The sequence below is a fragment of the Solanum stenotomum genome, chromosome 3, assembly GCF_019186545.1.
Source record: "Solanum stenotomum isolate F172 chromosome 3, ASM1918654v1, whole genome shotgun sequence".
Lineage (NCBI taxonomy): Eukaryota > Viridiplantae > Streptophyta > Magnoliopsida > Solanales > Solanaceae > Solanum > Solanum stenotomum.
Genome location: NC_064284.1, coordinates 12,952,268 through 12,969,206, shown reverse-complemented (window position 1 = coordinate 12,969,206; position 16,939 = coordinate 12,952,268). Strand labels below are relative to the sequence as shown.

The following is a 16,939-nucleotide window of genomic DNA, read 5'->3' as shown; positions in this document are numbered from 1 at the left end:
ATGACAAACTTATGGATAAAGAAAGTCCCATTGAGTATACTTGGGTGAAGGCAACTGAAGTATTTTAATAAGAAAGTGCACATAAAAATTGGGTTAGTCCTTTGAATTTGATGGGTATACTTGAGTTAAGGTGTCGTGTTGATGAAAAGTTTGACTTTGTAGTGATAGTGAGGGCTGACTGAGCATAAGGGGAACAAGAATTGTGATGGATTGCAACTATATAATAATATTAGTTGGCAACTATTGAAAAAGACTTAAGAAATCAGTGTACAAACATTAGCTCGAGTGTGACGATAAGTGCTTGGTTCTTGTTTTTGAGCTTAGTAATGAATATGATTGAAATTTTAGTGAAATATATTGTAAGATCGATGGAGATGCGATCAATAATAAATGGAGATCCATGAATTCATAAAAATCTTCAAGGTACAAGCTAATATTGATAGAAAAAGGGATTGTGTTATATGGTGGAAATTACAATTCAGATTTTTCATTGTAAAACTACATTCGTGGTGATGTATTTTGTCAAGGTATGAATTGGCAAGGTGAGAAATGATCAATTGTATCCGGTATTGAGCATTTTAAAGGACTTACACCTGGGTTGAGTCGTAAGTTTACTACTATTGATTGTTAAGTACCCAAGAAAAGTTTCATTTTTAAAAGTGTTGGTTTATAATAAGGTAAAAGGTCGGAGTGTTTATGATGATTGTTATTATTGTGAGTATGATTCACTAGCTATGCTCTAGTGTGTTTTCACTTTTTTGGGTGGATCCTTAGTGGTGGATCAGGGGTACCAAATCCTGCGATGTTCTCTTGGTTGAGTGGGAAGATTGGGAAGATTTGGTTATTTCAAATGACATAATTGGTGTTGTCTTGGAGTTGTTAAAGTATTTTAGTGGTTCGACATGTACCACTTGCTTATAAGAATTCATAGAAGAGGTACCCAGTGTAATCATTGGTTGTCCGACAATCTTAATATTTGTCTAGTCGTCGATGTCATGTATTGATTGTGTGTGGATGAATGCGGGGATCATTGAGTCCAATTCAACTATTCTTAAGGGAAATCTACAATCATAATTGTTAAATCTAGCATTCGATAGTGTGGTTAGAGGGTTGTATGCTTGGACATATCCCTCGATGAGTATCTGATGTCTAAAGATCAAATTTTGTAACTTAAGCTCATGGAAATTTATGTTGTGAGAAGGAGATGGTTATAAGAACTATGATTGGTTGACTATTATAAGTGTGTGTTGGTTGGTTCAGGTCCACCTCTAATTATAGCGAGTATTGATTTAGAATTTTATCATGCTTATGTAAGAAAGGATTAGTCCTGATGATTGTGTTAAGGTCCTTGATAACATGTGACAGACGTGAGTACGATTAACTTTGGTGGTAATTGAGAATAGCTTTTGTTGTAGTTAAATTTACATACAACAATAATTTATCACTTGAGTATTGTGATGACTTCATTGAGGCATTGTAGAGGAGAATGTGTAGATCACCCATAGGGTGGTTTGGGGCTGAAGATGTAAAACCTTTGGGAGTTGATTTGGTGAAGGATGCTCAGGCAAGGTGAGAAGTATCCAAGCTAAGTTTCTAGCAACCCAGAGTTGACAGAAAAAGTATGCAGGACAAGTATCCATAGTGATTCAACGATTCAGATACTACTCTACTCTTACTTTAGCCAGTCTTTACTAGTTGATCACTCGAGGGCGAGTGATGGGTAAATTTGTAACACCCCTAAATATTAACCAAGAGTCGCATGTCGATTTACCGTTGCTTAATTACTACAATATGTTTAATTTCATTTTGGGAACTTGAAGTTTTATGATAATTGAAAACTTGCTTAACATAAATTGTCATCGTAATTTAAAGTATTGTATTGGGGTATTTTCATAATATTCTAATTAGAATTATGTATAACTTTAAAAGGAGGTAAGGGATATATATATAGGTGTATATGTATGCATTTTAGGCAGAATACAGTGATGCTTCTCGCAATTGGTTTAGATGTGTTTTGATGCAAGAAGGGAAGGTTATTTCTTATGCCTCTCAGAAATTAAAACCGCATGAATTGAATTATCCTACTCATGATCTTGAACCGCTGATGTAGTGTTTGCTTTAAAAATATGGCGGCATTATTTGTATAGAGAGAAATGTCATATATTCATTGATCGCAAGAGCTTAAAGTATTTGAGTACTCAGAAGGAGCTAAACCTTCGACAACGTAGATGGCTTGAACTCATCAAGGATTATGACTGCACGATTGATTATCATCCAGGTAAAACCAATATGGTTGCAGATGCCTTAAGTCAAAAATCCTTTGCAAGCATTTTTTTGAGTCATTTACCCTTGCTTCTTGAGTTAAGAGCCATGAATGTTTGTTTTACACATGATTCAAATGGTTCAGTTATTGCTAATTCGCAAGTGAAGCCAATATTACTTGAACAGTTGAAGGAAGCACAAAAGTTAGATGAGAAGCTTGTAAAATTGACTAGAGAAGTTCAAAATGGGGGAAAAATTGATTTTACCTTAATAGAGAATGATGTCTTATTTTATCAGAACAGGTTATACGTCCCTAATGATGACAAATTGAGGAGAAAAATACTGAATGAAACACATATTTCACCATATGCAATGCATCCTGGAGGTACAAAGATGTACCAGACCATCAAAGAACATTATTGGTGGAATGGTATGAAGAGAGACATTGCAGAGTTCATTTCTAAATGTTTGGTTTGTCAACAAGTAAAGGCAGAACATCAGGTTCCAGTTGGTTTACTACAGCCCTTGTCGATGCCGAAATAGAAATAGGAGAGAATAACTATGGACTTTGTTTCTGGACTTCCTCGCACCCAAAGAAATCATGATGCAATATGGGTGATTGTGGACAGGCTAACCAAAAGTGCCCACTTCTTAGCAATTATGATGGATTACTCACTTGAGTGTTTAGCCAAATTGTACATTAATGAGATTGTAAGACTACATTAATGGGATTTATGTGTCTATTGTATCTAATCGAGACCCGAGGTTTACATCTAGATTTTGGGGTAGATTGCAGGAAGTTTTGGGTACTAAGCTAAAATTTAGCACTTCGTTCCATCCTCAAACAGACGGCCAGTCGAAAAGAGTGATACAAATTTTGGAGGATATGCTTCGAGCTTGCATTATGGAGTTTGAGGATAGTTGGGACAAACACTTGGCATTGATAGAATTTGCTTACAATAACAATTATCAATCGAGTATTGGAATGCCTTCCTATGAAGCCTTGTACGGAATGAAATGTCAGACCCCTCTTTGTTGGAGTGAAGTTGGTGACAGAAAGCTTGTTGGTTCTAAAATTGTGCAACAAACAGAGGACAAGGTAAAAATTATCAAGGATCGTCTAAAGATTTCTTCGGATAGATAAAAGTCGTACGCTGATCTTAAAAGGCGTGACATTGAATATCAAGTGGGAGATAAAGTATTCCTAAAGGTGTCTCCATGGAAAAAGATTATGAGATTTGGCCAAAAAGGAAAACTTAGTCCCTGATTTATTAGACCTTATGAGATACGTGAAAGGGTTTGGACCTGTTGCATATAAATTAGCTTTGCCGCCGGAGTTAGAGAAGATCCACAATGTCTTTCATGTTTCTATGCTCAGAAGATATCATTCTAATCCATCGCATGTTCTTTCGGTTGAATCTATTGAGATTAATCTTGACTTGACTTATAATGAATAACCTATCTAAATTGAAGCTCGAGAAGTAAAGCAACTTAGAAATAAGAGAATCCCCATAGTAAAGGTACTTTGGAGGAACCATTCGGGAAGGAAGCTACCTGGGAAAGAGAAGAAGACATGAGGACCCAATATCCGCACTTGTTCCGGGATTAGTGTAAAGTAAATGTCGAGAATAAATTTCTTTAAGAGGGAGAGAGTTGTAACACCCCTAAATATTAACCAAGAGTCGCATTTCGATTTACCGTTGCTTAATTACTACAATATGTGTTATTCTCATTTTGGGAACTTGAAGTTTTGTGATAATTGAAAACTTGCTTAACATAAATTGTCATCGTAATTTAAGGTATTGTACTGAGGTATTTTCATAATATTCTAATTAGAATTATGTACAACTTTAAAAGGAGGTAAGGGATATATATATATATATATATATAGGTGTATATGCATGCATTTTGAGCAGCACACAACTATTTGGGCAGCCACCTTTTGGAGACAGTTGTGCATTGTGATAAACATCACTTTTGAGACTATATTTTGACACCTCTTCTAGTCAAATTTATCCCACCTGAAGTATAATAACCTTAGAACATTATCTAACAAGTTGTTCTTCAAAATCACAAGAGAAAATCTTGGCCCTTTTGGCTGGAATTCGAGACACATTTCTTTTTGGTAAGTGGTAAAATTTGTTCTCGAGCTGGGTAGTGTTTAGTATTTAAAGCATAACTTGAGTTATAGAACTTCGTTTACAGTGAATAAAGATGACCTGAAAAGCTAATTCGTAGACCTACAACTCTTATGTTTATGTAAAACTCTAATTTATCTGTTATGAATTTGAAATATGGGACACAACATAGGACAAGTTATGTCCAGAGTTCGAAAGTAGTAATCCTGTATGGACAACTGTTAGTGTTTTGAATATATCTTTTTGTACAAAATATATTTTGCGGTGATTCTTATTTTTTTGCAACCTTAAGAGATATACCTACACCTTTCATGAAGGTTATAAAGTCTAGTTTTTCCATTTTCCTTTTGAAATCTAAGTTGCGACATAAGGTACTAGGCTGGCTAGAATCACTATTTTGGGAACATAGTCGTATTTGTACAGGCTAAGCTTACTTGTGATGATAATTCTATTTTACTTCGACATTATTAAGATACTAGGAATTAAAAAAGTTATTTAATTATATTTTTAAGGTTGTATATACTCGTGAACAAGTTGAGGACCTTGAAACGTTGGCTGGTCTACGATTTGAACTCGCGAAGTTGTGTTGGATTGTTTCTTTGCTAAAACACTGAGGTTTGTGTATAAACTTGTACTTGCACTCTTTTAACTACTAGTATATCTGAAGGTTGATCTTGGTACCTTGGTTACCCCTTGTCACTTTGCATTGTCATGTTGGTATCCTTTAAGACATTAAAGACGCTTGTGTAACTCGCCCACTTATACAGATTGTTTGATCACTTGGCACTCTTGTTGGGACCTTGTTCTTCTTGTGGCTGTGACCTTGTCACTATTGGCATGCCTCTTGATTCAGATCATTTGCCATCTTGACTCTGGATTTTTAGTCCGTCTTAAGAATGGAAGTTGTCCATTTTAAGTACGAATTAGAAAGTCATTTTTAATATGGTTCTTGGTTCTCTTGATTATTAGGCTTTGACCCTTCTTGATACCTGCTTGTGCTTAGTGTGACGACATGATGTATATATTGGGCGAGCCTTGTTATTGAATCTCTTGTAAAATAATGCTACGAGCGTTCTTGAGATTTGGATCTTTAAATATTGAACTTGATACTCCTACTATATTGTTTACTTGATTTAATTATTATGTTTCAATGGTGATGCCCATGACTTGAGAAAGTTAACTTGGTGAATCGGATGCCGCCGAACCTATAGTTTTTACACCACTAAGTTATATGCTTAGCGATAATTGTTTCTATCGTAGTGAATGATCGAGTGGTTGCATGAAGCTGGCCATTGGAGATGGAACTTTTGAGAGCCTTAAGGAAGACCACATTTGCATATAGTCATCTATTTTTGTATAAACCTTGGGACTTGTACATGATCTATGTGTTGTATATTTACATGAAATTTTGGAGGACTAATTTGATCATGTCACCATGGGTTGTAATATAAGTATGTCTATATGTTTGGTTCTTTTGAGGTGTGTAGACCCAAGTCTTGTAATATATTAAATTTACCACTAATTTTGAATGATTGTGTGAAGCATGAACGACCTAGTTTGGGTACTCGGAAGTTGGTAATATTCTTTTTATGTCATTTTTACTAGTGTGAGGATAATATTTGCATACAAATCTCGTGAGCTTTTGGCTTTTATTATTTCGGAAGAGTCGCTACAAAATTGGTATCTATTGTAACGACTGATTTACGTCATTAGGAAAAGACCAATAGGAAAAGAACTGGACCAGAAAAACTTTTGAGTAGTAACTTGAAATATCATAGCCTAGTCCAGATTTGGATGAAATCGGAGTCATGTGAATCTAGGAAAATCTGGTAGTGAATGAGAAGTGTAATAATGAAATTTATTGCGTGAGTGGATAGCTAAGACGTTAAGGAACCCGTATGACTTTACGGAATTGAATTCGAGCGAGTAGAACACCCGAAATTGATCTAGCATGAACGGGTATTTTTTTAGTGTCGTGGGATGAAGGTGTGTTGTGAAATGGGGGTTTGGAGCTCTTAATTCAACATTCTATTTTCCTGCAAGCCGCTGTAGTGGTATTATTCCCGCCAGGGCGGGGCCGCTGTGACGGGCTGGGGGTGCCATAGCGGGACAGTCGCGATTTAAGTCAGAAATAAGCCCCAAAATCATTTTATTTTGCAAGTTTTGACTTTAAGAGCTAGGAGACGACCTCACATGCTTTCTTAATAGTTTTCCACCATTCTTGAGGCTAAAGGTAAGGTTTTTACTCCCCGAATCCATGTTTCGATCTATAGAATGTANGTGTTGTGAAATGGGGGGTTTGGAGCTCTTAATTCGACATTCTATTTTCCTGCAAGCCGCTGTAGTGGGATTATTCCCACCAGGGTGGGGCCACTGTGGCGGGCTAGGGGCGCCATAGCGGGACAGTCACGATTTAAGTCGGAAATAAACCCCAAAATCATTTTATTTTGCAAGTTTCGACTTTGAGAGCTAGAAGACGACCTCAGATGCTTTCTTAACAATTTTCCACCATTCTTGAGGCTAAAGGTAAGGTTTTTACTCCCCGAATCCGTGTTTCAAACTGTAGAATGTAAATTCATGGGTAATTATCGATGGGGGAGGATTTTGATCAGGGAATTATGGTGGAAAAAGCCCTAATATGGGTATGGGGATCAATGGTTTGACCTAGGGTTGATGTTATTAGGTTTGTTATAATTTGGATAATTAGACCTTTGATTGTTGATCCTTGAGTATAGTAATTGTTTGTAGACCTAGAACAAGCGGAAAGAATCTGGAAAGGGAAGATTTAAGTGCCTAGGGGATTCAAGCTTGGATTCGAGGTAGGTGATGGTTGTGATTTCATGTTGGTGTAATAAATGTTTGTAATTCCTGATTCTAATGCATGTATGTATGAGAATATTTCATTATTGATCACCCTAATCGTAAATGAGGATAATTGAATAATTATATGCCATGAATCACAACTTGTTGTATGATTGTGAGAATATACATTGTGATTGTGATTGAATGGATCGGGAGTTATGTTTCGGCACACTAACTTGGATCGGTTGCCACGTTCCGGCATAAATATGGCATCGGTTACCACGTTCCGACATAAATATGGGATCAGTTACCACATTTCGACATAAGTATGGGATCGGTTGTCATTTTCTGGCATAAACATTGGATCAGGTACCACAACCGGTACACTAACACTTTGGGTTTAGGTTCCATGAGAGGACCATTGAATTGATTTTCGTAAGAGGACCATTACGTTTATATCTAATGATGATTGATATTGGAAGATTGTATGTGTTCTAAAATGATAACCAATGTGTATTGTTGAGAACGTGGAATGCTACATTGATCCTAAAAAAGATGACTAATATTGTATATGTTTGGTATATGCCTATTTTTTAATATTGTGGTTACTTGCATATGTTTCACTTATTGGGATAGCCGTGTGATTCTACCAGTACACTGTGGTTGTATACTGATACTGCACTTGCTTGTTCTTTGTTGAGTACAGGGATCATCAGACGGCTATTGATAAACTTCAGCTAGGTGACTATTGAGAGTGACCGGATTCAAGGGTGAGCTAGTTCTTTCAGGCTGCCATGGATCTTTCTTGTTTAAGTCCACTCTCTTCGGACTCAGACTATTTGTTAAATGTGTTTGTTTAGTTTCGGGGTTGTATGCCTTGTTCTTAGACTTGTCGTTTGTAGAGTTTTGGTACAATGACTTTCAGGTTCTTGGGATTGAATTTATGCATTAGTTTGGTTAGTTAATTGTTTAAACCTTTGGAGTTTATGGGGACGCCATTTTTATTGTCATTTAAATCTGCTTCCATATTTTTAAATGCCTTAGTTTTTAGTTGAGTTGTTAGTTGGGTTGTAGTAATGGTTCTCCCACTGGAGGGTTAGTGTGGGTGCCCATCACGACGGTCTGAGTCGTGACATGGGGCTGATTTTTTGTGAAAAAAGTTTAATGGGTGTGTTGGATTTGATTTATTTTGCGGAAAAATCAAATGCATCGAAGTAAATCATTAACACTTTAAGGGGTAGTTTGGTGTGAAGGATAACATCAAATAGTTTTGGGATTAAATTATACCGTCACTTAATTTGTTATTTGGTTGGCAAGTTTGGAATAACTTATTCCGAAATTAATAATTAGTACCGGGATAAGTTATCACTCTCCTTGGGTGGTATAGTAATCCAGGGATATCTTATCCTGGGATAAAAAAAAATGACAATAATATTCCTTTAAACCCTTTTTATACATCATTTTTCACATTTATTAAGGGTATTTTTGTAAACAAAGAAATTGCTTTTAAAATTTATTACTTTGAATACAACAAATCAAACACTCCATAAAATATAATCTTAGCATAACTTATCTATCATAATTTATCCTATCATAACATGAATTCAAACAAAACGACTCCTAAGTGGTAGAAGAGATCACTTATCCAAGATACCATTGAATTTACTGGACCATTTAGGCTTTGTTTGAATTGGTTTATTTTAATGTGTTTTTTAAGTTAAAATATCTTTTAAACATTTTAAAAGTATTTGGACTTTAAAAAGTACTTATAACCACTTATTTTTAATCTAAAAAAATAAAAATAGGCCAGAAGTCATCATAAGTTCGAATTTTTACTTATGACTTTTGGCTTATAAGTCAAAAGCAATAAGTCAGTCCAAAAATGATCTAAGTACTAAATTGATGTGACACCCCATCTTAAAATAGGAAGTCTCACACATTGATAAAACACACGAAAGATGTTGGGTATATAAGTAAGCATGTTTTTACCAATTAACTAGTGACACGTTTTAAAGTTGTGCGGGTCTAGGTCCAAAGTGGACAATATCACTAGCGGGATAGGCTGTTACAAATGGTATCAGAGCTAATCTTGTGTCAGCCTTGTTGGTATGAGCCAGAGTTTAACTAATTTTAGGAAAATCTAGGTAAGGTGGAACAAACTTCAGTGCTGAGTCTAGGCGAATCCCACGTACTATCCCAGAAATTTTTTGAGATAAAACTTGAACCATCCTTCGTAGTGAGTAAGTTTTTACCAAGGAATTTAAAATTTTCCTAAGTGTTAAGGTCACTAGATATAGCACCTTGAGTTCCAAAAAGAATTCCTAGGTTCCTTTAAGTTTTGGATCAACTTCAAACGACTATAACTTTTAGCAAAGGATGAGTTAGGTGTCCCATAAGATATCAAATGAAAGGTCTTTGAATTATCTTTCCAACGCCACCAAATTTGCTCAGTTTAGAGCTCGGATGAGTGAGATATGCTCTTTTGAAGTCAGGCTGTCCAGTTAAGGAAAGTCACCCAAAAATAGGAGAGGTGTTTTTATTCTAAATGCGAATTTCACCCAATTAAGGGTCTAAACTGATTAATTTGAGTTGAAAAGAATAAAATTCTTGGAGAAAGACTTATCTTGAAGAAGAATCTTGAAAAAGATTGAAAGAATCTTGAATGGAGTTTTCTACTTTGATTTTTCCTTAGGATTTTGCCTTAGGGTTTGAGAGAGAAGAGAATGATGGATTAAAAAATAAAAATCTGATTGTTTTGAGCTTTTTATTAGTCAAAAAATTAGTTTAGAATTTTTTTGGAAGTAAAATACAAAAACGAGCCTTTTTAATATTTTTCCATCGGCTAAATCGTAACAGCACTGTATCGGGTTACTAAAATGGTCATAAATTTTTAGATGATTCCTTAATGATTTTTAGCATATACTAGTGGATATTAGTAGGTCTTATACCCTAGCAAAGTATAGGACAGTTCTGGCAGCGTGGGCGAGACATTGTATCATCACAAAGCTCATAGTGATGTTGTCAGTTAGAGAAACTTCTACAGAAATATTTTTCTATTCTTATATACACAGAGTTATATTGTATTGTTATATATAAACTGAGTTATTATTGTATTCTTCCATACATTGAGTTGTTATCTATTGTTTTAAAAGCTTTCCATATATTGCATCTTTTATTGTTGTTTTATCTTGAGTTGAGTACCTTTGAGTTGAGTATCTTATTCTCGAGTTGAGTTTAGTTGAGTGAGTTGAGAAGAGGTAGATATGTTTCTTTTTTTTCAAGTTCAAGCTTATGTTTATACTTTAGAATTTCCCTTACATGCTCGTACATTAATTATCATGTACTGAACCATTTGGCCTGCATCGTTTCATGATGCAGATACAAGAGGGGTTCCGTTGAGGTCATGGGATATACCAGTCAGCTTGGGTGAGCCTTCTTATATTCCGGAGGACTTCACTTTTATTTTGCAGCTAGTAGTTTGAGATGTCGTGGGTCTTCTCCTGATATTCTTCTGTAACAGTAGAGGCTTCATAGATGGACAATAAAGTTTGAGAAGTTTGTTTCATTTATCTTATTAAATGTTTTAAAGACTTGAGTTGCCTATTATTAGCTAGTTGAATATTCTATTTATATTCATAGTAAATCATTTGAGTTAAAGTTTTGTATTTTAGTTTCATGAATTTTATTCAGTTTTTAAGCTTTTGTATGCTTGAGTTAGTCTTCCGCTTGTAGTCAACCAAGATGAGGGTTCGCTTGGGGACCAACAATGGTTCTCGAGTGTCGACCACGTCCAGGGTGTAGACTCGGATCGTGACATCCCATGTGGTGGGGCAAACTTCAGTGAGGACACTGAGTTCATAGAAGGGGTGTACGTGACACCCTATCTTAAGATAAGAAGTTCCACATTTGCAAACACAAGATATATATTGGGTATTATATAAGTAAGCAGACCTTAATTACCCACTAGTGACGCGTTTTAAAAGCCGTCCACCTAGGTCCAGAGCGGACAATATCACTAGCGGTGCACCATTACAAATGGTTCCTTTATGGAGCTTGTTTTCTTTACAAATTTATTAGGGTTGTCATTTTTTTCATTTTTATTTTTTTTTAAAAAAAAAACTTGTTTTCTATATTTTGACCAATCAAACAATTAAAAATTATGTTTTTTAATATCAAATACACTCTTAGTTATATTGTTTGGTTGGTGGGAGCAAAATAATAATTATATAATAAAATATAAAATTATTTTATTTTGTATTTGGCTATGAATATTAATAAGTCTCGAGACACCACATTTATACTAAAATAAATTTTGATTTATATAACCACACATTTGATAACAACAAAGTAATTATGGCCTACTGTTCCTTTTTGTTGAGTAGTTACAATGCAATTACTTTTTGTGTATTCACTGCTTATAATAAAATGAATAAAAACAAAAAATTACTTACACGGTTAAATCAGTCAAAAAATTATAAATTGATTACTCACAACTTATAATTTGCATTTTTCACCTATACATTGATATATAGCTTTTGGCATTCTTAGAAAATATTTTCTCTAAAAAAATAAATCTCTTTAAAATGAAAAGATATGACTTTATCATTGAAAGTAGGGAAAATAAATTTCCACAAGTAACACTTACAATGATTGTGTTCACCCCACACTACATTAAAAATACTTCATCTGTCCCTCATTACTTGTCGACTTTTGAATTGACACGCCTATTAAAAAATAAGTATTGACATAGTGAGGTTATCATTTTATCTCTATTAATTATGAAGTGAATGAATTAAAAACTTTAGATTTTCAAAAAGTTTTACCTTTTTTAGAGTAATTTATTGAGGGTAAATAGGTAAAAATATTTTGTTTTTTTCTTGATTTGTCAAAATGGACAAGTAATTAGGGACAGAGGAAGTAATTTTTAGCGGCAATAAATATATAAATAACAAAAAGTGCTAAAACATTTACGGATAATAGTTACTTAGCTTGTCATTGGATCTAATGTCGATACAGACTTTAGGAATATTTTTAAAGAGTGTTATTTACCGCTAAAATACACACATATATATAACAATAATTAAACTATTATCTTTAATTAATTTTTGCTAAAGATCATTTTAGTGTAGTGCCACCCCTCCAAATACCTTACCAGCATTCTCACCATCCCACATCCTTACTTCTACAGTTTTACTATTGCATTTCTTAGTAATTATCTAGATTATATAAAATTACTTTTAAAGTAATATTTTTTATTTACTTAGTAAACACAATTTTATTTTCTAAAAAGACATCTTTCAAAAGAATATTTTTCATTAAACTATTTTCTTTTATACCGAACACATCCTGGACAACCACAAATGTTAATATCAACTACTCCCTATATACTCCACTTCTTTTCATAGAGGGGTGGTTTGATGGTGGTGTGATTAGGAGAAAACTATACTCCACATATTTTCATTTTCTGTGTTTTCTTTAAAAAGAATGAAATGATTGTATTAGATTTGATTTATTTTGTGAAAAAAATCAAATGCATCCAAATAAACCATTAAAACTCTAAGCGGGGGTGGCTTTTATCCAAGAATATATCATTGAAATTTACTGGACCATGGCCCATGGGTGTGGTAGAATTGATTTATTTTACCGTGTTTGTTTTTTCTACAATTTTATCAGGAGATAGAGACATATTTATCATTATAAAATAAAACTTGTTTTTTTCCATATTTTGACTATCAAACACAATAAAATTAGAAAATATATTTTTTTCCATATCAAATACTTAGTTGGTGGGATAAGGATGATATTTCCGTGATTACATTTAAAATTATTTTATTTCGTATTTGGTTATGAAATATTAATTAATTTTGAGATTTCACATTTTATACTAAATTAGTTATCCTGATAGCTAATTACATGGGGATATTCTTGTCTACTTCATCCCATAAATCACACAACCCCTTAATATTTATCAACTATTTTTAATTAATGAACCCAAGCATGGACTCTAAATTACTTACTATAATATGTTAAAATATACAGTATTATCAGTATATATATTCTAATTCTAATATCTACTTGTAGCTCTCATTTAATTTTGTGCAAATAAAAAAAAGTTGATAAATATCGACATTTCTTGTCTATAAATTGAGAGGTCCTGTATGAAGCATGCAAATTAGAATAAAAGAAAATGAAGAGCGTTGTTTTGCTAATTTCATTTCTCCTTGCATTTTGGTATTCATGCACTAGTGCTAGTCCTAACCCAGTGTTGCAGGTGGTGCGTGACATTAATGGTGAAATTCTCAGATCAGACACCAGGTACTTTATCGTGTCAGTAATACGAGGAGCCGGGGGTGGCGGAGTACTGTGAGGCCCCGTAATAAATGGAGACGCTAACTTCGTGTGTCCCTCCCAGGTTGTTAAACTATATGACCATCTAATTTAAAAAGTTGTTTAAACTGTTAAAGTTAAATTTTACTTCATATTTATATATTTCCTTTTTAAAAAAAAAAAAAATAATTTGTTTCAAAAAAGAGATATTTTTTTTCTACTTACAAGTTAAAATTGAGTGTAGTACATAATGTACCCTAGAAGACATACCTCAACTCCTCAAGCTACCTAATTAGGTGATGCATGAATTCCCAAGACAAATATGGATCTAATATCCAAATATGTTGAAGAAGGCTGGACATCTGAAAAATGAACAATATAACAGTACTGGTTCTACATCTAATAAACAAAAAGCAATATAGTTGATTATATTGTCTATTTTTTGCTACAGGTGGTGCAGTCCAAGCTAGATTCGAACAGAGGTATGTCAGTGTATTTCAAACCAAAGGCACCCGAACAAGTAGAAATCATTGAATCGAGTGATGTTAACATTGAGTTTTATCTTGACAATCCAACTATTTGTAAGAACAATGTGTGGGAAGTGGAAGATTTCCCAGGACAGGATAAACCAATGCACTTGTCAACAAACGGGGAAGCAGGAAATACTATGAATGTGGCCTCATGGTTTCAGATTAAAGAAGTTGACGGTTTCACTTATAAGTTGGTGTTTTGTCCTTATGGAGAGCACATCTGCACTGACATTGGCATAGACCATGCTTACGGACAAAGACGATTGGCCATAAGAACAGATAATACCTTCCGTGTTGTCTTCATTAAGGATCCTTTCATCGGAATTAAATCGATTATATAATTTCGTTTCGACCAAATAATATGTATCGATTTCTAGATCCTTTCCACTGTATGTCATGTCATGTTTTTATGTATAGTCCAAATAAAGCTACGCATGTGTAGCCTCTGTCATTGTAAAAGTGTTGCTATTTTAATGTATGTGTGCCGTGTTTTAGTTTGTTTTTTTTTTTCCTTCTCGACTCAAAATAATTTTACTACATTAAAAATGTACTTGAGCGGTTGGCCGTCCAAGTCCAGCACTTGAGAGAGTAGGAAGACAGCAATTAAATCATATTATCCATGATAAAATGTGAGTAGGTAATTCATGAGTATCGTATCCACTAATTGCACTCTCCTTAATAAATGTAAAGGTGTAGGAACCTCTAAAAATATACATATTAAATTATTAAATATTTTCTAATTTTTTCACATTTGATTGACTTAAATGTTTGAAAAATATATTTCAAATGAACCTATTTTCCTCTTATTTAAGAAAAAATGACTTTCACACTTAAAGTAGGTGGAAAGAATCAAAAAAATTAAGAAAATATTTTTCAAAACTTTCTTTAAACATCATCACCTGAAATGAGTTCAGGATCCAACTTCTAATCCCACTCCAACCTTGACCCGAGACCCAAATTTTGACTTCTTGATCTCGATTCAAGACCACTTATTTTTCAAAAAAAATAAAAAATTCAACAATAATAGGGAAAATATAGTTTTTCATACCAAACACACCCTAAAAGGAGAAAAAGAACAAGAAAAAAATATTGTAATTGAAGTACGTATTTCTCTATATAATAAGAGGCTATAGATAATATGAATACCCATATTATTCATTGAATTTACCCACTTTTATCCATATTAAGTATAAATCAAATTAAATATTTTATCCAATATTTCTTTGTCAAATATGTTAATTTATAAGAAAAAGAGAGAGTTTAGAGGTAACCATCGTTTGAGGGGGGGGGGGGGGGGGNTCCTTCTACAAAAGAAATTCTAATTTATGCATATTTTTAATTAGTGTTTATTACGTAGATAAGTTCTCAACAAGTCTTAATAAAACCTCAAATCTGTTCAATTTATTTCACTAGAGACTCATGAATATAACTAAAAGGAGGTGATATATTTCATGCGATTAATTTAAAATACGACGATGAAAAATGTTATAATAATCTGGCCTGCAACTAGTGGAAAGAAGGATGAAATCAAGAAGAAGAATTTTTCCAATATTTGGGGGTGAATTTCTTTTAACATTTGAATTATTTTTTAAAATCATATTTTTTAGAAAAAAAAAAAAAGGTTTGATGAGGGTGGCAGGAGGATGAAAAATGAATTTTTTAAAATTTGAAATATTTTAAAAACAATTTTATTCAAAAAAAATTGAGCAGGGATAGGGCGGAGTAAAAAAAAATTTAAAAAAATTTTAAATATTTTTCAAAACAGATTTTTTGTGAGGGTAGGGGTGGTAAAGATTGGGTCAGCTAAAAGAAATCTTGAAATTTGAAATATTTTTCAAAAATAATTTTAATTTTTTATTTGCTTGAGGGAGGGGGGGATTGGTTTTGGGGTAGGGGTAAAAAATATTTAAATTTTTTTAAAAAAATATTAATTTAGTTTTTTTATGAGGAGGGTCGACTGCGGGTATGGGTAGGGTAAGATTGAAGGATGGAGTAAACCTTGTCCTGTGGAATATGTTTTTCTTATTTTTTGAAGAAAAGACATTTTTCATAAAATTTGAGGAAAATGAGTTGACTTGAAATTTTCAAAACATTTAAACCAATAAAATATGGAAAAATTGAAAAACATTTTTCCTTTGTACCAAACACACCAATAGTCTCAACTTATTTTCTGATCGACAATGTTTGAATAATTCATATCCACTATTAAAGTTAAATGGTGGCCAAGTTTTTTCCAATTTTATCATGTAATCTAGTTAATGTCCAAAAATGAATATTAATGTCCTGACGGGGACCGCATCAATGAGACTACCCATTACTAAAACGTCCAAACAAATACGAATATACGATGGCATATTTTAGTTGGCAAGCACGTCAATTTCTATGCAGCTCTTGGTATTTTTTGCGTAAGATTTTTTAATTTTCTCATTTTCTCATATTCGTTATTTTAAAAGTTTTGAAAAATATTTTTTAAAGAAAATAAGTTTTTTCTTAAAAGCGAGAAAAATAACAAAAGGTGAGAAAATAATAAAAGCACATCTCTTTCTCACTCTCACTCCTCTCTCTCCATATATAACTGTGGTCCAAAAAACATTTTACATAACTATGACAATTGTATTTTGTATCATGTTTTTAATATTTATATTTCATATCAATTATATTTGTTTTATGTATCAACTATATATGTATTTTGTATTAATTGTATTTTGACAATTCGTATTCTACCAATTGTATTTGTCAATACAAAGTGTGTTCGTTAATACAATTTATATAATTATATTTTATATATGATACAAATAAATTGTGTCAATTATATTTGTGATTAAACTTGATACAACAAATACAATCAGCATTTATTCTCTCTATCAAATGTATTGTGTA

General features: G+C 33.2%; 1 pseudogene; it reads left to right on the top strand.

The window, feature by feature from the left end:
* Positions 1-13,389: 13,389 nt before the first annotated feature.
* On the top strand, positions 13,390-14,400 carry LOC125858221 (kunitz trypsin inhibitor 5-like; annotated as a pseudogene).
* The last annotated feature ends 2,539 nt before the right edge of the window (positions 14,401-16,939 follow it).